This window comes from Hyaena hyaena, unplaced genomic scaffold (assembly GCF_003009895.1).
Source record: "Hyaena hyaena isolate Hyena2069 unplaced genomic scaffold, ASM300989v1 scaffold_282, whole genome shotgun sequence".
NCBI lineage: Eukaryota > Metazoa > Chordata > Mammalia > Carnivora > Hyaenidae > Hyaena > Hyaena hyaena.
The window spans coordinates 1,226,647-1,248,256 of NW_024080915.1; the positions used below are offsets into that span (position 1 = coordinate 1,226,647).

Sequence of the window (21,610 nt, forward strand, 5' to 3'; positions counted from 1 at the left end):
GAGATGAACATAGTTTCTACTGATGAGAAAGGACGTAACAGTGCTATCAAGTATGATGTTTCTGTGAGGATTACCATCCCCCTCTGTTAATGGATAAAAATCATGTCAGAGACTATGTTCCCCTGCTAAATTCACACTGATTACCAAGATGAGCAGGAAGGCCTCATTTCACACAAATTTACTCATTATTCTTTCACTTAATAAATACTTGTGTATGTGCATATGGATTCCTTTTATAATAATCCATCGATGCACTTAGAATGACATAGGGAAGAAAGGGGACCCGAAACGGGCAAGTATTAAAAATGTAGTTTTGCTCTCTCCACTCTGTACAGTTTTCTAGGCTGGTGTCCTGAGTGCAGAGTATGTACCCAGAGTGTGTCCAAAGTAGTCTTCAGTGACTGTAAAGGAAATGTCAGAACTCATTTCTATTTGTTTTCCATTCTTTTAAATTTTATATGTTACATATTTTTAAAACATGTATTAGTAAAATTGAACACATATATAATTTATAAGTATCAGTAATATATTAAATTTATTCATAAAAATAAATATACATGTATTGCTTATCAATGTACATAATTTATAAATAAACCTATTGGAATACGCATAAATGTATGTTACTGATAACAGTGCAAAATCAAAATAATTTGGAGACCTTACTACCAAATAACACTATTTCTTACATTCTGATTTTCTGAAATACGTGTTTTAGAGAAGAATCATTCTAATGAGCAGGTTCAAGGACAAGTATATAAATAGAATAATCAGCTCATTTCTTGCAAACTGCTTTCAAGAGGTCAAGATTCACTGCTAATGACTATTTTGACAATTTTGACCAACTGTATGCACTTTATACTCTTGTCTTCATTCAGTTTCACTGAGTGCCATAGAATCAAGAGCTGAGCAGGAAGGCAACATTCATCTAGAAGCATGTGTCTACCTACCTGGGCACACTCCCAGCTGCAGGGTCTCTCACTCCTGTCACAGGAAGTTGTCCCAGTTCTACGCTACAACTCTCCCTCCCCTCAAAGTGGTGGAACAAACAAGAGGAAAATTAGTTCCATTGAACAACTTTGCCTTATCCTTCTTTCATTTTCATTCAATAAAAGTCAACTTTAAAAAATCTTTCCAAGGGACGCTTTGGTGGCTCAGTGGGTTAAAGATCCAACTCTTGATCCTCAGCTCAGGTCTTGATCTCAGGGTCATAAGTTCAAGTCCCACACTGGGCTCTGTGCTGGGCATGAAGCCTACTTAAAAAATCCGGGGCACCTGAGTGGGTCAATTGGGTAAACAATCCACTCTTGATTCCAGCTCAGGTCATGATCTCACGGTTCCTCAGTTCAAGCCCTGCATTGGGCTCTGTGAATAGAAAAGCTAAACAGCTGAAGCCTTCTCTGGATGTCCACGATGCTGTGATCATATTCCAGGTTACTGTATGTCACTTGACATGCTTATTGCCATACTGGGGCATGGACCCTTCTCTTCACTCTTGTTTCCCCAGCACCACATGAGTATCAGATTCTGAATATGCGTGGTGAACCCACGTGCAGTAAAGGAAAGAAGTGCCTGCAGGACCAGTGCCCTCAGTCTGAGAACATTCTTTTATCAGGCTGAGTCACTGAAAAGCCTGACTACCTGAGGTGCCATCTGAAATGCATCCCTGTCACTGATGCTCATATCCTTTTGCATCACTTAACTGGTGCTGAGTGAAATCCACAGCCCTGCATTTGGGGATTATGGTTGCCATGGAAAACTGTTTTCTGAACATCACAATGGGACAGGACTACACTAACTGCCTACCCTGAGTTGAGGGCTTTTCATCTCACTGCTTGTGGAGACGCTGAGATTAACACTTTTTGGTAAGCTTAACCTAGTGCCTAGAAATACAAAAACAAAATTTTAACAATTTATAGACTTTGTTAAACTTTTTTTTAAGTTTATTTATTTATTTTGAGAGAAAGGGAGTGGAAAAAGGCAGAGAGAGAGAGAGAGAATCTCAAGCAGGCTCTGCCCTACACAGGGCTCGAATGCACAAACCGTGAGATCATGACCTGAGCTGAAACCAAGAGTCAGATGCTTAACTGACTGAGCCACCCAGGCGCCCCAACTTTGCTAAACTTTGATTAGGCTCATTATCAGGGAGAGAGAAAAATAGGGACTAAAAGAAATGCAAAAAGATGAATGAAACATTCAGAAGAAATATCAAAACTACATATCCTTGCTCAAGTATAGAAGATAATTTAGGGATCATTTGTAAAATAAATCTATTTCTTTTCATCTTCAGGGCACACCCAAATTCTTATACTAAATGAGAAAACTTCCTAAAGTCCTTGAATGTTAAAAAAGGAATGTTCACAAAGCAATAACCTGTCTAATGGTCCATGGGGACTGGGGTGGAATAAGGCAGAACAGGATCCAATTGACTGGATCCAGGAATCCGAAGTGTTAACCTCGGCCTCAGAACCTCCCTGTGCTGCTGAGAACATCAGGATAATCAGTCACCTAAGAAAATAACCCTGCCAGGAAAATTAAAGTCTTCTGATGGATTCATTGTTACATGGTGAGTACTTCATTCAGAAATCAAGTAAATAAAATTCCTCAAAGATATATATCCAAAAAAGTGCCTGAAATTAAAAGTTCATTCAGGAAAGTCTAATTGGACCATCTTTCAGTTGAAAATACATGGGTTATTTTACTTGTACTCGATCTTAAGATGTATTGAGCAGTTATATATAAAGGTGTGCTACCACATTTCACTATCTCCTCTAACAGGAAAAGACTGAATAGGGAATCGCACTGGTCAAATCCACTGTATCAAGTTGTTCCTTATTGATTACAGACTTTTCTTGATTTAAATACACCTTCAGGTTTTCTTACTCCAATAACCCCCTTGTTTTGCCAAGGCCATGCAGGTGTTATGTTCAGTCCTAAACAGGTGTACAAAGGCCAGCGGGTCAGGGAATGGTGGACCCCTAATATCTGCCCCATGATCTCAGGGGCCAGGTTATGGAAGGGAGATACAAATCATTAAAAACATTGGCTCTCCTCCTTTCTTCTATCTAGCCTGCCTTTGTCAATTTTAGAACCAGTTCAAACAAGTTAAGAATCTTCAGCACTTTGATCATATAGATTGTGTTTTTTCCTCATTTTATGCCTGATGGATAAGCTTACCCAAAACATCTTATAAACAGATTCATATGTTTTTATTTCCTTTTCATTGCCACCTTTCTGTCATCCCCAGATAGAAAATGCTGAGCCCTCTCACTTGTAACTGCTCATTTGTCCCACTCAAACTACCAATATGGTTGGCCACACATGCTATCCCCCACCTTCCAGACCCAAACTCCCCTTTGCTCTTACAAGGTCAAAACTTGGAGGGGATTAGGGGTTTGAAAACATTTGATGCCTGGGTCCTGCCCCTAAAGAGGGTGTGGGGCTGGATACTTTTGGGTTTTTTTAATATCCTCTCCTCCCCCAGCTCCACAATCACAGGTACACCCCTCAGTGACTCTAATGCTCTGCAGGTGTTGGGAGGCATTGCCTTGTCTGCTCTAGCTGAGCTCCCCCCTGGGTTTTTTCCCTTGAGTCCTTCTTGCCACCCACACTGCTGTGCCACAGTTTTGAATGATAGTAATAACCCTGGAGATGTGATGTTTCTCTTACTCCCAGATCCTCCCACTCATCAGCAAGGGTCTTTGATCCTCTCCCCGATGGATTATCCAGCAAACCACTGCCTCTTCCTTGCCGACCACCCAGGGACTCATGTGTGGAAATGAGTCTCAGGTAGACTGCCCTGGAGACCACAAAGCTCCCCTCCAAAAGTGATCTCAGGCACATCCAGGGAGAGCAAGCCAATTAAAAAAAAAAAAAAAAAAAAAAAAAAAAAAAAAAAAAAAAAAAAAAAAAAAAAAAAAAAAAAAAAAAAAAAAAAGCCAGCGTTTCCAACCACACCTGAAATCCTCTGCCTTGCTTCCTGGTCAGAGTTTAGTAATTGAAAGTGATTTAACTCCTCCACCAAAACAGAGGTGAGCAGAAGAGGAAAGGACTGAGGTTAAGTGGAGAATCACCACTTCACAGGGTGTAGAATTATTTATAGCACTTTACACAAAAGCATATCTGAGAACCATAAATGGTGGCATGCCTCTGCCTTCTTGGGATTCTGCCACCAGAAAAGCAAGCACCTGAGCATTTCAAAAACTGTGCAACAAGGTTACTAAGAAAGTGCACCAGTGTGTGTGTGTGTGTGTGTGTGTGTGTGTGTGTGTGTGTCTGTGTGTGTGTGAAAGAGAGAGAAAGAGAATAACCTATTTCAAATTCAGGTATAAATGGGATTATAGCTCCTTGATGTTCATTTGATTAAAATGAGTCTTACTAAGTTTCCTCTTTTATATAAACTACACAAGACCCAACCTTGGAATGTTTTCACATGAAGTTTACAGTGTTTTTTCATCACCTAATAAAACTCTTCTATTTCTTCCTGCTGCAGACAGTTTTACAAGCATTCATTTCACATGGTGTTCTCAGTGTGCTTTTTAATTTTTATTTTAGGTTCACTTTTATCACTCCATCTTCTGTCTCCTGTTCTGAGTAAGCAATCTGCATTTTGGTGCAGCCTCTGGCCACAGGCTGGCTCATGGAGGTGGCGTTTGGGGGCAGAGGCTCCCTGGGGCTCCATGTTCCTCAGGTGAGGTGATGCGTGGTCCCATGGGTTGTTACGGAAGTTCAGAGATCTGAACTTAGATTCATAGAGAAAAACATTTAACTTCCTCATAGTTTGCCTTTCTGTACCTTGCCCCACATGGCAAAATTTTGTGAGCACACTACAAAGTGGCTTTAAAAAGCTGTCTCTGAGAAGCAATGAGAAGCTGCAAAGCTCTTAAAAAGTCTCTGAATTTGGGGTCTGCAATCCAAATTCAGTAGATATAAACTAATCATCCATGACTATCCCCAAACATTTTGTTGTCTAGTCCGTCCTACTCAAAGTAGGTCGGTGGACAGCAGCGACGTGGGAGCTTGTCAGAAATGGAGCTGCTCAGCCCCTCCCTCCACTTATCCAATCAGAACCTGCTCTTCAATCACTCCGCAGGTGATTCCCATGCACACACGAATTTGAGAAGCATTGGCACAGATAACATCCATAATGATTTGGTGTGAAGAAATATTTCACAAAATATTCATCATGGCTGCTTGTATTTGAATCTTTCTTCCATCCATGAAAAGCCAATGTCATACTTGGTTAAGCTCTTGAGGGAGGATCATGGAGACAGCAGGAAGAAACCAACATGCTCAGCTGGTCCAGATGAGGGCTGGACTTGAGGGCGGTGGCCAGTGGAAGTCCAGAACTGTATAGAATATCAGTGAGCTTTGGAGCACCTCGGTGGCTCAGTGGTTAAGAATCCAACTTTGGCTCAGGTCATGATCTCACAGTTTGTGAGCTCGATTTTCACCTTGGGCTCTCTGCTGTCAACATAGAGCCTGGTTCAGATCCTCTGTCCCCGTGTCGCTCTACTCCTCCCCTGCTTGTGCTCTCTCTCTCTCTCTCTCAAAAATAAACATTAAAAAATATTTTTAAAAAATGAATATCAGTGATCTTTGAAGACTGTTCAGAATATTGACACCGCCCCAGGAGTCCTGTCAGGATCTCAGAAGAGTATGCAAGGCTTGATATCATGTGTCTAGAATGTTCCACTAACCTCTGAGGTCTCTGCCAAACTGAGGCCTCACAGAAAGGCAGCAGTAAGATGTAAAGGTTCTGTTATGGGCTGACTGTGACCGTCCTAAAACCATATATTGAAGCCCTAACTTCTGGTAGCATAGTATTAGGGGGCGGGGCCTTTAGATAATACGTATAGATGACATCATGAGGGTAGGGTCTCTATGATGAAATCAGTGTCTTTAGAAAGAGAGGGTGAGACTAGGGCCTTCCTCTGTCTCTCTGCCATGGGAAGATACAGGAAAAATGCAGCTGTCTGCAAGACACTGAGACGTTTCTCATCAGAACTAGACCATGCTGACATCCTGATCTCACACTTCCAGCCTCCAGAGCTGTGAGAAAGAAATTGCTGTGTAAGCCACCCAGTCTGCGGTATTTTGCTACAATCACCTGAACTAAGACAGGTACAAAAGTAAACTCTAGAGAATTTGGAATATATTCTGACCAGTTCCAAAATGAGAAGAACATAGTAAGGATTATTAATAGGAGTGCTATAACTTGGTTGCTATAAAGGGGACTATCAACTTTAAAAGGAACAAAAGTAATTTTATTTAGCCCTGCTCTTGCGAGAGAAAAATTTTAAAGTATGCAGATCATACATAACCTCTGATACCATCTTAAACCCTCAATTTATGGAGAACATAAACACCTTACTGAACTCTTCATGTTTTATCTCATTCTTTTGTTTATTATGTACATATGGGAGAATATTCAGGCAGCACACTAATACCATTACCAATTATTAAAGTAGGGAAATAATACTTCCATACTGGTTGGTAAATAGTGGGAGTCCTGAGACTTCCAGGAGTCTCCCTTCCCAACTCCTGACATAAACACCCTCAGGACCCTCATAAGATGCAATAACTTGAGTGTCGATATTTAGCATGGCAGGGACCTATTCCAGTGCAGTCTGTTCTGAAACATAAGTGACCATGGACTCCCAGGTATAAAATTCAGTTCTACGTCAGTAAACATGAATATATTATGAGAGTACTTGGCCACAATAGTAGACTCATGGCCATGTAATTTTTAATATTGGATTAAAAACTTTTAAAATTATCTGTGCTGCCCCTGAGAGCTAATTATTAGTAGGAATTGAAAGGTATGCCTTGACACTCAAGTAAAAAGCAATGGCTGATGAGTCAAAAGAAGGTAGGGGAGTCTCTACCGGCAACAGCTTTGCCCAATTTAGACCTTGGGACAGTGATCCTGAAGTTTACAATCTCCTGTGCCAGAGATTCTTAGTCTGTAGGTCTGGGCTGGAGCCCAAAACCATATTTTAAAAGCTTCGGGAGTGGTTATATTGTAAGTGCTCCAGAGTTCATACTATCAGAAATGTATGAAATTCTTCCTCGTTATTCAAGCCTCTACCTTAAGAAGTTTCCCTTTGTGAATTCTTCCTTGAAACACTCTGGTCCCACATCCTTCTACCGAAAGAAGAGTCAATCTTTCTTCTACGTTTATTGACCATGTATCCATCAGGTATTTATCATACTGTGTTTGCATTATTTGCTTGCAAGCCTGCCTGACTCTGCCTGGATATCTTGGTATCTCTGGCTTCTAACTCAGCATATGGCACATGTGGCAGACAGACACTGATTGATAAATTGATTGGTTAGAAAGTAGGGGTAGGGGCTGATGCTGGGCAATATTTACTGAGCATCTCAACCAGCTATATAAAATGTTTCCTTAAGGGGTCCTATCGCACACCCTTTATAATATCTTCCTCAGTATCAGGCGTTGCTCTCTCACCCTCAGGCTCCTGTGGCACCTAGAAGTTCCCACTTTTATGTAGAGAAACTTGTTGGCCTGAACCTCTAGGAGAAATCTCAGAGTCTTCTTTGAACTTTGTCTAAAGTTTTAAAGGTTCGTGTTACCAGTAACATCTGAGACTCCACCCTCAGTTTAGATTATTGAGGTAATTTACCATTTAATTACCTTCTCAATAAATATCTTATATCTAATAAAAATCAGAACATGTACTATTAACATTCATCAAACATTTGCTTAATGCATATATTTAAGATCCATTTTTCATATAACTACAGTAATTTTTTAAACATGTTTTAACTCATTAGCACAGAGAGACACTTGATGAATACTTTTTTAAAAAAAGATTTTATTATTCTTAAGTAATCTCTACAAGCAACGTGTGGCTCAAACTTACAACCCTGAGACAAAGAATGGTATGCTGTACTGACTGAGCCAGCCAATTGCCCCAGGAGACGATTAATAAATACTTTTGATGCTAGAAATGAAAAAAGGTTAGATGTTGTTATTGCCACATTTTACTTCATTATGATTATAGAACTTAATTTTGCCAGAAGACAAGAGTAAGCAGTAGCTATTTCCTTTGAAATATCTGATAGAATTTCTTTGTATATCGCCTAACTCAACATTAAAATAGGAGCTAAATAAATGCCTTTGCATTTTACAGCTGAAGCACTCACAATATTTCTAATGGTGATTAAGTAGTGTAAGGCCACAAGTCTAAATGTCTAAACCAAACTGACTCCATGACAGGCTTTAAGTTTCCCCTCTAAACTAGAAGGCCTGAGTTTCGGCTTCCCCGAAACTATCAGGCAGTTACACATTGCCCAAGGCAGGAGTAACCACCCTTGTAACACCCAATCAAGAAAGGCCAGCGACCACCCTCCACATTGTTAAGGGAGAGGCCTGGAGATAGAAACGATAGATAGGACCCTGTTACCTAATGTTAAAGTTAACCTGTTAGTCGCCGAACAAGACCCTAGGCTCGCTCTGTGATTGGTTGAATTTAAAGGTACTCTACATGTTGTAATTGGATCCCGCCAAAAGTAACGAATACTCTAGACAATGTGTATGGTCAAACCCGCTGTCAACGATGTTGAATAATTATGATTGGATCACTGTTCCCATGTCACAACTTCTATAACTCCCCCATCTCAAACCCCATAAAAACCCTACTCTGCCCTTGTTCGGGGCTCTCAGCATGGATTCATGCGCTGGTAAAGTCTGTGAGCCCGAGCTCAAGCCTGTAATAAAGCCCTTTGCCTTTGCATGCGTGACTCGGTCTCCCTGGTGGTCTCTGGTCGGTGAGGATACTGCGATCTGGGTATAACAATAGCAGGTCTAATTATACATCACATCCATTACTCTGATGTCCCTTTAGCTCTAAAGCTCTATGATGCCACAGAATTGAGAACAAAGCTTGGCACAGTTAAAGAGCACACTCTGAAACTTCAGATGCTGATGAGAGACTGCTTCTCGGGTGCTTTCCCAAGTAGCTTCACTCTCAGCATCTGTTTTCTGTTGTGGTGATGATTTAGTATTAGCCAGAACCCTAAGTAAAAGTGTCTTTATGGCAGATCATGGAATGTAATTAATGTGTGTTTGTTTGCATTGTGCTGTTTATTTAGGTCTACATTTCTCCAGTTCTCTCCCAAAAAGCAGGTGAGGGCTTTGCTTCAACAGCATTAGGCATGGTCAACATGGAAGGAGCTCTCTTGGGGGTTTTATCAACAAGCTTTCCAATTTGCCCCTTGCTAACAAGGAGAAGGGAGGGCAATGAGAGTAGTGCCCCAGTTCTACTGTATATTCTTAGTTTTTTAAAAAATATTTTTTAATTTATTTCTAGGAGAGAGAGAGAGAGACAGCGTGAGCAGGGGAGAGTCAGAGAGAGAGGGAGATTATAGACTCTGAAATTGGCTCCAGGCTCTGAGCTGGCAGTCAGCACAGAGCCCGACGCGGGGCTCGAACCCACGAACCGCGAGATCATGACCTAAGCAAAAGTCGGACGCTTAACCGACTAAGCCACCCAGGTGCCCCTCTACTGTGTATTCTTGAGCACTGCTCCAAGGTAGTAACAAGGGATGTGGGGATGGGTTTCTAAGATATGCCCTCCAGTTCCCTTTCAAATTCATGGTCTCAAGCAGCTTTGTCAGTGAACCCTCCTCCCTATTTAAATAGGGAGCTTCATTTGCTGATTCAGATGACAATGTTCTTACTCTCAAAAGTAAGGATTACTATTTCAAAAAACAAAAGGCAAAACAAAGCAAAAAAAGGGGGGGCAGTTTTTTGTTGTGGAAATCAGTTATTTATTGGCCACGATGGCTGATGGCAGGGTGAAAAGGAATCTGAAAAACCACCTTAGATTTAACATCATAGATTTAAATTAGATTTTAGAAAGAAATTAAGATAACAGAAGGAGTTTGCCTCACAATCCACTTGGTTAGAGACATAACTGTTTTGTATTCTCAGCTGCACCATTTACCCCCCCCAACACACACACAAAGACAATATCCTAAGTGTTCCAAGTAAGACAACAAAATAGAAAACTTACCAAATCATAAAATCCATTTTGAATTTGGAGAGACCTTAAGGAGCATTGTGATATGTGTCATGGACACCTAACTCTCAATTGGAGACAGGAAGCCATGAAGGGAGAGCTGTCACCCACACCCCACTCATTGCAAGTCCAGCAAGAAGAAGGAAGATTTCCTCTCAACCTGGCAACTGCCTCACCTGCAGCCAATAAGAGGTCACCACCACTTCTTCTAAACTTCCTCCTCTCAACAAAAGGACACTCTCCTGCTTTGTTCTTTGTACTTACCGTGAACTTGAAAAAACTACTCTCCAGGCTGAAAATGAATCTCTCTGTCCTGACTGACATTGCAGCTATACACTTCAGATGCTCAACCTCACTACTATTATTTTCTTCATGTTTTTTAATTTATTGTTATTTATATTTTAGTTAGTTAATATATAAGACAATATTGGTTTCAGAAGTAAAATTCAGTGATTCACAACCTCACTACCATTAAACAGCCCCTACCTCAGAGTACTAAAGCAGTTCAAATAGTGAAGGTCTCCAATAAACCTCAGTGGTTCCCTTTTGCTTAGACCCTCAGACATATACCTACCCTTTTCTCCTTAGTTCCTCTACCATATTATTTAATTTGGGCCAAGATTTTTAAAAAATATATCATGCTTGAAGTTCTTTCTCCTGAAAAGGAGAAATAGTTCTAGAATTTCAGCAACCAAAATAGCCAACTAGGTAAATCGTATGACCCTCAGTATGTTTTATTTGCTCTGTCCCTGATGGCCCTTAGAGCTAATTCCAAGGACGATAACCATTTGTCCCCTTTGGATTAGCTACCATCCTCCTTACGGGTAAACCCTCAGGTGATATTGACAGAATCCACAGTGTACCTCTTACTAAGATCCAAATAGACCCCCCAAAACCTCGCCTCATAATTAATACACTGTAACTAAAGAAGCCCTTCAAGGCATTAAGCAATAAAAAAAAGACCATAAGGGTCAGGGACCCATTATCCCTTTTTGGCTAGGAGTTTTAGCAACCCTGGTAACTATTCCTGCAACACTTGAATTTTACCTGTGAAGAAACCAAATGGCCACAGATAGAAGCTTGTCCAGGGCTTCCAAGCCATAAACAATATTATCATCCCTCACCATTCTGTTGTCCCCAACTCTCACACTTTATTAACCTACAACCCTACTGAGAGCAATTTTTTCATGATTGATTTATGTAGTGCTTTCTTTAGTCTTGCAGTAGATAAAGCTAGTCAATATCTTCTTGCTTTTTACTTGGGAAGGATAGCAAAGCTATTGGGCAGTAATGCCAGAGTTTTACAGAAAGTCCTTCTTATTTCTCACAAACATTAAAGGCTGATATCAAGTTCCCTGGAGACTCCCTGTAAAGGCTAATACAATATGTGGATGACTTCTCAGCTTCCTTTCCCAAGCCCCCTCACAAGAAGATAGCATCCATGTGCTAAAACTTCTAGCCAAAAAGGGATACAGCATCTCTAAGGAGACATTACAATTTGTTCAAACTCAAGTTCAATATTTAGGACAAATAATCTCAGAACAAGGAATACATTTGGATCCAGAGGGTTTTCATGGCTTCCTGAACTTCCCAAAGCCTCAAACCAAATGTCAACTGTGAGATTTTCTTGAATTAACACATTATTATTGCAACTGTATCCCAAACTTCTCCTTATGACCAAACCTTTATACACCTGACCCTATCATCTAGGAAGATCCAGATAACATGACTTTTCAATGTTAAAAAAAGTTTAATAAAGCCCCCTTGCTCTTGAACATCTAAATTATCAGCTCCTTTTCTTCCTTTTGGCATATAAGAAAGAAGGAAAGGAAATGCCTTGGGATAGTCACCCAAAACCATGGGGATTGCCACCAACCCGTAGGACCCCGAACAACTAGATCCTGCAGCCTAGGGATATACCTTCCCCGTGCCTCAGAGCTTCACCTGTTATTTACTGCCTTTTTCATAAAGGCCACTGAGAAAATAGTCTTCGGATCCCCTTAAACCACTTCTGTGTTGTCAAAGCTCTCCTTAACTTTCATCACACTAAGTGTCTTTCAATAGGCCATCTCACTTCCTATGAAATGCTACTGTGAACCAACCCTTATATTACTTTTGCCTGCTGCCACTCTTCTCACTTCCTCTACCAATTAAACTACCCACAACTGCTTAATACTAACAGATCACCTTCTGACCCATGTGATGACTTATAGGAAACTTCTTTGGATAACAGTTGACTTTTCATCGTTCACTGATGGTTCTTAGTTAAAGATGAAAATGGCAAATATTGTGTTGGATATGCAACATCAACTCCTTTTGAAGTAACTGAAGCAGCACCCTTGCTTTTGGCTACTTCAGCCCAACAGGAACTATAAGCACACACATGGGCCTATATTCCCACCAAAGGCAAATCTGCCAACATTTACACCAACACTATATATGACTTGGAAGTGGCTCACAATTTTGGAATGTTATGGAAACAGTGTGGCTTCCTTACTTCCGGTGAAGATAAAATTAAAAGCAGTCTTTACATTCAAGAATTACTGGATGCTATACTCTTACCTGTTACTTCGGCTGTTATTAAAATCCTGGGGCATTATAAACTTGACTTTCTGGAAGCTAAAGGAAATCATCTCACTGACATTTCCATTTAAAAACACTACCCTCAAAGGGTCCAGAAGTCAAATCTCTATCGTGGTCCAAAGGAACTCACCTCCAGATGATAATTTGGAGAAACTGACTAGAGACACCCAACAGTAAAACAGTATTGGCAATCAAATGGTTGTTAGTATGAAAAGAGGAGAAACTTGTTGTTTGGACCAAATACAAACCTGGTCCTACCAGAAATACTAAAGTTCCCACTATTGACCAACATGCATTGAACCACTGGTCTAAAGATAGAATCATGTTCATAAGTCAATAGTTGTAGGGAAATACCAACAAGACTGCAAAAAGTACCTACTTTGCTTTCCCCATGTGCCAGAAATACAATCCAGGGAAGCCTGTCGACACTATTCCTGGACGCTTTAAATTGCCTAACGGGCCATTCAAATTTTGGCAAATGGACTTTATTCAGCTACCCCCACCTCATGGATATAAATAGGTCTTGGTAATGATTTGTATGTTTTCCCACAGGACAAAGCCCTTCCATGTAGACAAGCTACTGTCTTTCTTTAGCAGCTAAAATCCTGTCAGAATAAAACCATCCCTTCCTGGGAAATGCCTCTTGAGCTCCATAGCAACTGACGAACCCATTCTATTGGTCAAATATTATGGCAAGTCTGTGCTGTTTGGCCAGTTCTATACCATTTTTACTTTATCATCCTCAGTCTTCAAGGCTAGTCAAAGGAATCAAAATAAATTGGAACACTTTATGGAAACCTTCCAAATACCTTGGCCAAAAGTATTGCCATTGGGCCTTCTAAATCTCAGATCCACCCTCTTTGAAACTTGTAAACTTTCACACTTTGAGACAAATACTGGGTGCCTCATGCATCTAGCTTTTCCTTTTTCTGACCTGCATGTAATAAAGAAGACATATGTTAGTGTTGCAAAGCTCTAATTACATCCCTTAAAAATAATCAGACTCCAGTAGGGTAATCTTTTCACAGCACACTCCCGAGAGACAAAGACATCAAACACCACACTCTGCAACCTAGGAATTTCACTTATAGGAAAAGACATCTCCAAAACACCTCTTTCCAATCACGCTGGAAAGGCCCTTATCAAGTGTTACTAACCAATCCTTGGGCCATCAAACTGCAAGGAGTTGATTCTTGGATCAATGTGCTTCATCTAAAGAAAGCCCCGACTAGAACTACACACCAGCTGGTGACTTCAAATTAAAGATTTTCAGGAACTGAAGCAGGCAGCTTTCCCAAGATGACAGGATCAGGCCTGTATATTCTCTCCTTTCTGTTTTTTCTCACCTTGTTTTTTCCTTCTCTGTTCTGGAATGACAATGCCCTTGCTTTCATTTCCTAATCCATTGCAAAAGGAGGAAACTTCTGATTGTTGGGAAAACTCTGATCTTGCCATGACAGACATGATCCTTTAGTCTTCCCCATTGCAAACTTTTCCTTCATTTCCAATGTGACTCCTAATTATATCTGCACCCTTCCAGGTTTTTCTCACCGAGTCAAACTTCAGCAACCAGGTTCTCCTGTACCTTGCGTTAACCTCTCTCATTATAACTCCCAATGCAACTAACTGTACCTATTCCACCCATACAGCTTCCCATTTTCACTACTACTTCAGGTCTGTGTGCTGTTACAAAAGAACTTCCCTCTGTACAGCCATCAAGAATAAAGTCCAAAGAAAAGGATGGTTTCTCCCTAATCATTCCCCAAACAGCACTGACCCTTGACTTGGAAGAACTAGTCAAATAATCCCAAGTAATGGCACTATTAATAATCAAGCCCCAATAGGAATTTTATGTGCACTACCTGGTTTAATCGTTTAGTGTGGTGAATGGGCTTCCAAATGGGCCTATGAATGTGCTGGCAGATTGGATTCTAACTGTTCCTGTGGACATCCACAATAAATTGGAAGCCTCCCATGGTCCTCCATTGGTCTTTTCCATTAAGCTTTTATCACCACCTCGAATGGGAACTCACAGGAGATATACATTGACTCTGAATTTGCCTCCTTTGGAAGGGCACTTATCCCTTCTGTGAGTGTTCATGCCAATGAACAAACGATTAGAAATCTCTCTCTGGAATTGGGAAAAGTTACTGTTTCTACCACTATGGCAATAGCAGGCCAACAGTGATCACTTATCTCCTACATTAAAGTAGTTTTAAAAATTGCATAGCCCTTGATTACCTACTTGCTGAAGAGGGAGGCATTCGTGTGATAATAAATATGACCTGTTGCACATGGATAAATTCCTCCAATTACATAATATTAGGGGAATAAGCACATTGGCCACAAAAAATTCCACTTGGTGATCTATGGTCCTTTGATCTCTTTAACAGGTTTGGGGTTCTGGTTTAGGACTATAATACAAGCTAGGGTCACTGTTCTGATCATCTATTTTGTGTAAACATTGTTAAAACTTTGTACCTGTTGCCTGTTGAAACTTTGTAGAAACAAAGTACCCAATACAGTGATGCTGACGCCCTGCTTCAAGATGGTCTCCAATACTTACAATTTTGATAAGTTGTAGACCTTAAATGGGAAATGTCAGAAAGCTCTCCCTCCCCACCCTTGCTTGTTATCCAAATATGGCCTCAGTGTCTTCCAGTCTGTATACTTTCCCTCCAGCATGGAATATGACATCCAGAAAAGGTCCTTCCTGACACCAAAGGACAAAAACGATTCCAATAAGGAATAGATGGATCCAGAGAAAGATCTTTATCAAAAGGGGGAAATATGGAAATGTATTAAGGAAAACCTAACTCAAAATTGGAGCCAGGAGACCAGGAAAGGGTCAATTCTCATGCTCATGTCCCTTGTCACAGCTTGCAAGATCCAGCAAGAGGAAGGAAGATTTCCTCTGCGCTGGCAACAGCAAGCTGCCCTCACCTGCAGCTATGAAGGGCCACCACCACTTCAATTGCCTGTAACCAATGAAAAGCTGCCACCACTTCAAACTCATCTTTCTCCAATGAACTTTTGTTCAAAACAGCCCCTCCTAACTTCCTCCTTTTCTCTATGAAGAGGCACTTTTTTCCTTTGTTTTCTGGACTTGTCTATGGTTTGCCACAGTTTGCTTGTCCTGAATTGCAATTCTTCTGCTTTTCCCAAATAAACTAGAATTTTCTGGCTGAATAATTTACCTTACTCTTTTAAAAGATTGACAACATGTAGCGCAATCAGCTCAACTAGAGATGATAAATATGATTCTACCCAAGTTCACCTAATTATAGGAGATTTTAGTAACGTTAAAATGTTCCTGCTAAAAGGAAAGGTGATTTTTTTTTCCACAACACCTTCATCCTTAAAAATGTAGGGGTGCCTGGGGGGCTCAGTTGGTTAAGCATCTGACTTCAGCTCGGTTCATGATCTTGCAGTTCATGGGTGTGAGCCCTGCATCAGGTTCTGTGCCAACAGCAGGGAGTCTGGAGCCTGCTTCATATTCTAGGTCTCCTCCTCTCTCTGCCCCTCCCCCACTTGTGCTCTGTCTCTCTCAAAATAAACATTAAAATTTTTTTCAATGTAATAGGACATTGTGGCACACAATCTCAGTCTTTATTTTCTCTCATTAAAAATCCACCCACCACCAATACATTTTTTGAATATACACATAGGTCTCAGCATTTCATTTGTTATTATATACCAGTTTTCTATGATGTTTAAAAGAAGTAGGCAACTATAGATTATGTTAGGTATTGGCATAAGCACTAATCTACATTTTCTTATTGGTTTGCTATCATGAGAAGTATATAGTCAGGATAAGTAAGCTTTAAAGGATTACTTTTGTTTGGAGGAAAAAATCTCTCTCAAATAAGACATAATAATGGATAGGATTAAGAAAACTCTATTAGCACCTGCAGTAACTATCTCAAGAGAATCTTCAGCCTTAGACTAGACATCCTCTGAGAATGGGGACAGGCCATTCTTTCCTTTGCTTGTGAAGAGTTCCCCTTGGAATTCTTTGTGAGGGGAGAGGAGAGCACTATCATGCATGCCATGTATTTCCATAGGAAGCAAAAAACAATTGCAGACTTGCTCTTCTACCTTCCTGGAGACTGTAGGCTGGACTACACCCAGATAACAATAAATACATAAATAAATGCCTATGATGAGGTGACAGCTGGTCTCTGCAGCAGAAATGCATAATCACTGGTGTAAAGTTCAAGTGTAGGTATTCCAAGAACAGGATTAAAGTCTGTTTTCAGTTAGGAACCTCGTATAAAAGTATGCTCCATCTGTGTTTACTATATGCAGCTGCACCTCTCTCCAAGGGCTTAATGAACTTTTTCTTCTTTGTGAACACTGACTTACACTCAAATGTAACAACCTTGAGTAATTATCAGGAGCAAAACACTTGTGTGAGACAACATAGGCCAATATATGTGTGCTCTTCCCCCATTCATTGATGGTACTACATACTTTATATTCACGTACCCAGCTATTTAATCAGATTCCAGAAAATAAATCTAAACTGTGAAATGAGAAACAGCTAAAAGAAAAAAAATAGAAGTAACTTTTTCCAACTATTCTGATCATATCTCATTATGTTCATGTATTAAAATTTAGGCAATAGTCTAAATATACTTGAATTTCACATTTAATGAGATCAGTTCAATTTGGCATTTAACAATCACTGTAAAATTTTTCATTTTGATTTAATTCAGTTACAACCAATATAGTTTTCAAACTGACCTCATTACTGGTGGAATACATTTACACAAATATATAATGTACCAGCAATATCGGTCAACTCTGAACATGAAAAGTTCTTTGCATGCTATTAACTTTGCTTGTTCATTTTCTGTTCACTCCCACAAAAATTACTCGTATTGGCACCAACTTTTCCTATCTAACAGAGAAGTAGTGTTATTTAAAAATAAGTAAGTTCCAGGTAGATGTTATAATACTGTTAAGTATATTTTATGAATTTTAGTTACAGAATCACCTCAAAATTTTCTCTACTAAAAGCTGTTACAATAAATGTCAAAGTCAAATGCAGTTTTTCCTTTGAATTTTAAAGAGAATTAACCAGAGGAGAATTACAACTCCTATGAAAATCCACGTTCCATAAAATGGAGACTCACCTGCAAAAAATCCTCAATTCAAAATCCTAAATCTGTATTTTTTCAAGTGGTTAAATAACTAAGTCTAGTTTATTATATAATAATGAAATGATTTTAATGAAATAGCATACCATTCATATACAGTTCATAATCACCCATATTTTTATTAAATACTGATTTAACCAAATTAATGTCTGCAGAGTGTACATAGCCTTTCCCCCTAGATGATCTAATATCATTATTAAAACTTAAAAATAGGAATTGTGACAGAATTAATCCTTCCCTAGTATCTAAATAATGTTTTATTTTTATAATTAACAATGTTAAAATAAGTTCCCTACCTAAGTTCAAGTTCTAATCAAACACCAGCTCCAAACTAGAACCTGAAAAAGTTAACAGTGAATATATAAACATACTTGTGCTTAGAAATAATAGAAGTATGTGCTCGCTTCGGCAGCACATATACTAGAAATAATAGAAGTGTATGCTTATGGTTGATATTCCTGGATGAAAACTCCATTTTTAAAAATTTGCCTTTAAGCATTATATTTTCATACATTCTCCTTCAATGGTTTTGTGGATCATTTTTCGGACAATATGAAAGAGTTGACTTCTACTTATCATAGTTTAACTTCAAAAACTTGCCATATAATGTAGACTTTATTGTCATAAATTTTGGCTGTGGGGGGGAAAATCATGGCTCACCTTTCCATTTCCTCCGCTAACACAACAGAAGGAATTATCCAATCTCAAAAAGTATCCTTGCTTTGACCTAAACCACTAGTCTCATTAGCTTTAGGGAGCCCATGGGTAAATTGGCTACTCCTCACCCACTTAGGGATTCTGGCAGCTCTCAGCTTCTCACAAGGGTTGTTGTTTTGTTTATGCCCAGGACTATATGTTCCAGTCCACTTAATCTTTTGGCTTGTTACTTTGTACTCCAACTCATAACCACAAGTTCTGGTTTCCTCCCCCATGGTTCCCCCAGTGCTACAGTCTTTATATTATAGGAAGTCCTGGGTTCACCTTCTGGCTTCTATGCCTCTGTATATTTTCCTACATAGCACATAACCTTGAAAACACTATCTGGTTTCTTTCTAAATGAGCAACTCTCATATGGCACTTTAAAAATATCTTAAAACCTTAATATCTCTCAGTAAGCCATGTACCTATCATATTCCTGGTGGTTCCTGTTCTCTTAGAAGATCCTTTGGTTTCTTCAGCTTAGACCTCCCATTAATGGTACCCATTCGTTATGCATAATCAGAAACTGATATCTGTGTGACATTTCTTCCTACTTTGGCCTTCATAACACTCTACCGGTCTTTTCATCCACTGGTGTATTTGACATCTAAAATAAAAACTGTCTTAAGGAACAGCAGGGAGGTCCAGGTGGCCTAGTGATTCTTACTTTACGGCAAACCTATGGATCAACAGCTCACTTGAAATGGAGGTAAATTGTACACTTGTAAGTCAGGAGAACAATTAACACCAATAGAATCACCTGGAGAGTCTTTTGAAAAATAGCAATACTGGTTTCTCATTCCAGACTAATTGTATTCAAGACTCTCGAGTGGGGCCCACACTTTGATATTTTCTAAAAGCTTACAGTTGTCAGATTTAGCAAATGAAAACATAGGTGCCCAGTTAAATTTAACTTTGTGGAAAGTGAATTCTGTTGCCCCATTCAAGACTCCTCTTTTAGATTTGGTTAACTTTGGTTTAATCCACCACACTTCAGTAGTATGTGTTGCAGACATGCTGGGATTTGACAACAGAGAAGTAAACAAGATATTGTCCCTATCCTCAAAAGAACACTCCAGAAGTGAAATAAAATCTTCCCTACTTGAAACTATATTTCACTAAATAAGAAATAAGTTTTAAAAAATATTTACCTAAATAGTAATTGATCCTGTCGACATTTCTGTTCATAAGAAAAGTCCATTTGGAGCAACACTTACAGGAAAATGACTCTTTAAATAGAGTTATCAAAAGTACATTCTTTTTTTTTTTTTTTTTTTATTTCTAGGAGAGAGAAACAGCGTGAGCAGGGGAGGGTCAGAGAGAGAGGAAGGCACAGAATCTGAAACAGGCTCCAGGCTCTGAGCTGGCAGTCAGCACAGAGCCCGACGCGGGGCTCGAACCCACGAACTGCGAGATCATGACCTAAGCGAAAGTCGGAAAGTCGGACGCTTAACCGACTAAGCCACCCAGGCGCCCCAAAAGTACATTCTTAAAAATAAACTTTTAAACACTGGGTTAATGCTCCCCTCATCTATAGGTTTTTCTAACACTGAAAGGCAATTCCAGTGTTAAATGATGCCTCCCTCCTACAGGCTACTTTCAGCTTTGGTGCTGTTAGAAGTTCTCAAGCCATGTGGTTCCTTAGAAGATTTGAAGCACATTTTTTAGTATTTTTTTAAATTGGTGTTTAAAATGTTGAACAGAATGAAATCAAGGGACAAAGGGCTGAGTATTTTATAATAGTATCACAGCTGGTATCTTACAGCATAACGAATAATTTGTTACTAACAATGTCCTAGGTATGGAAATCTGTAAGCCTTTTATTTTTCAAATCAGAGTAGTAAGTTTATTCTCATATCTTGCATTAACTCATCTCCAGGTGTTGATGTAATTAACCACAACATCATCCACTTTACATGCCTCTGAATTTTTCACAAGACATGGTAAGAAACTCAATTGCAGGAATTTACCTAAATCATGGCATTTCCATACCAGCTAGTCTAGTAACCCAGGAGAAAAACGAATAAAACGAGTTTTGCATGACATTTTCTTGATGAATGCAAGTTACAGGTTTTCGTTAGTGTTTTGATATGTTAGCAAACCCCTGCTTTCACCCCCAGATGGTACTATATACCAAATATTCTTTGCTACAAGTTACTCCCAAATGTTCTCTTCCATATGTCTCAGTAAAGATGAAATAAAATGAGAGGGGAGAGACTCTTTTTATTTTCAAACTGCATTTTAGTATGATGCAGAAAGAAAGTTTTCTGGTTGTCATGCATGAGATTTTCTGTGGGGGATCAGCCCCATGGAATGAACATAACTGGGTATATAAGCTTTACTAGGGTGATACTCTCTGAGAAGCTATGAGGTGCAAAGATGCTTTGGAATGGCATTTGAGACAGGCATTCAACACGTAACATTATCCACTAATTAAAAACATTTTTAAAGTAATGCGTGAAGTTGAATATCTTTGGTTTAAAAAAAATAAGGCAAAATTTAAGGCATATAATGTTAAAGTAGGCTCGGAAGATTTTGTTACAGAGAGCAAGATACCAACATACTGTTTCTCACAGTAACTAATGCTCTTCCGTCAAAACATAGTATCCTTGATAAAAAGTGCTTCTGGGGATGCCTGGGTGGTTCAGTCCTTTGGGCGTCCAACTTCAGCTCAGGTCATGATCTCACGATCTGTGGGTTTGGCCCCTCATCAAGTTCTGTGCTGACAGACAGCTCAGAGCCTGGAGACTGCTTCATATTCTGTATCTCCCTCTCTCTGCCCCTCCCCCGCTCACATGTCTGTCTCTCTCTCTCTCAAAAGTAAATAAACGTTAAAAAAAATTTAAGGTGCTTCTGTGCCAATATAATACCAACATAAATAATAAAAGTAAAGATTATATATTATGAACAGAAATAAGTATCAGAATACATATCAGAATCGGCCATTATGAAGTAAGCTTTTCCATCTTTTTTTAGTTTCTTTTAAATGTTTATTTATTTTTAAGAAAGCGAGACAGAGCGTAAGTGGAGGAGGGATAGAATCTGAAGCAAGCCCTAGGCTCTGAACTGTCAGCAGAAGGCCCAATGTGGGGCTCAAATTCACAAACGGTGAGATCATGAACG

General features: G+C 39.5%; 1 protein-coding gene and 1 long non-coding RNA gene across 3 annotated transcripts in view; one reads left to right on the forward strand and one right to left on the reverse strand.

Annotated features, from left to right (window-relative positions):
• The window catches only part of MYLK4 (myosin light chain kinase family member 4), a 79,350-nt gene that overhangs the window by 24,269 nt on the left and 33,471 nt on the right, over positions 1 to 21,610 (reverse strand). The gene's annotated exons all lie outside the window — the stretch shown is intronic.
• Positions 1,814 to 19,803, forward strand: LOC120241449. Of its 2 annotated transcripts, none has more exons than XR_005530884.1 (4): positions 1,814 to 1,862; positions 2,288 to 2,563; positions 4,552 to 4,687; positions 19,773 to 19,803. It is a non-coding gene; the product is annotated as an uncharacterized LOC120241449 (long non-coding RNA). The 2 variants fall into 2 exon arrangements; XR_005530883.1 differs by lacking the exon at positions 19,773 to 19,803 and adding an exon at positions 9,344 to 9,363 and having other exon boundaries at positions 4,552 to 4,692.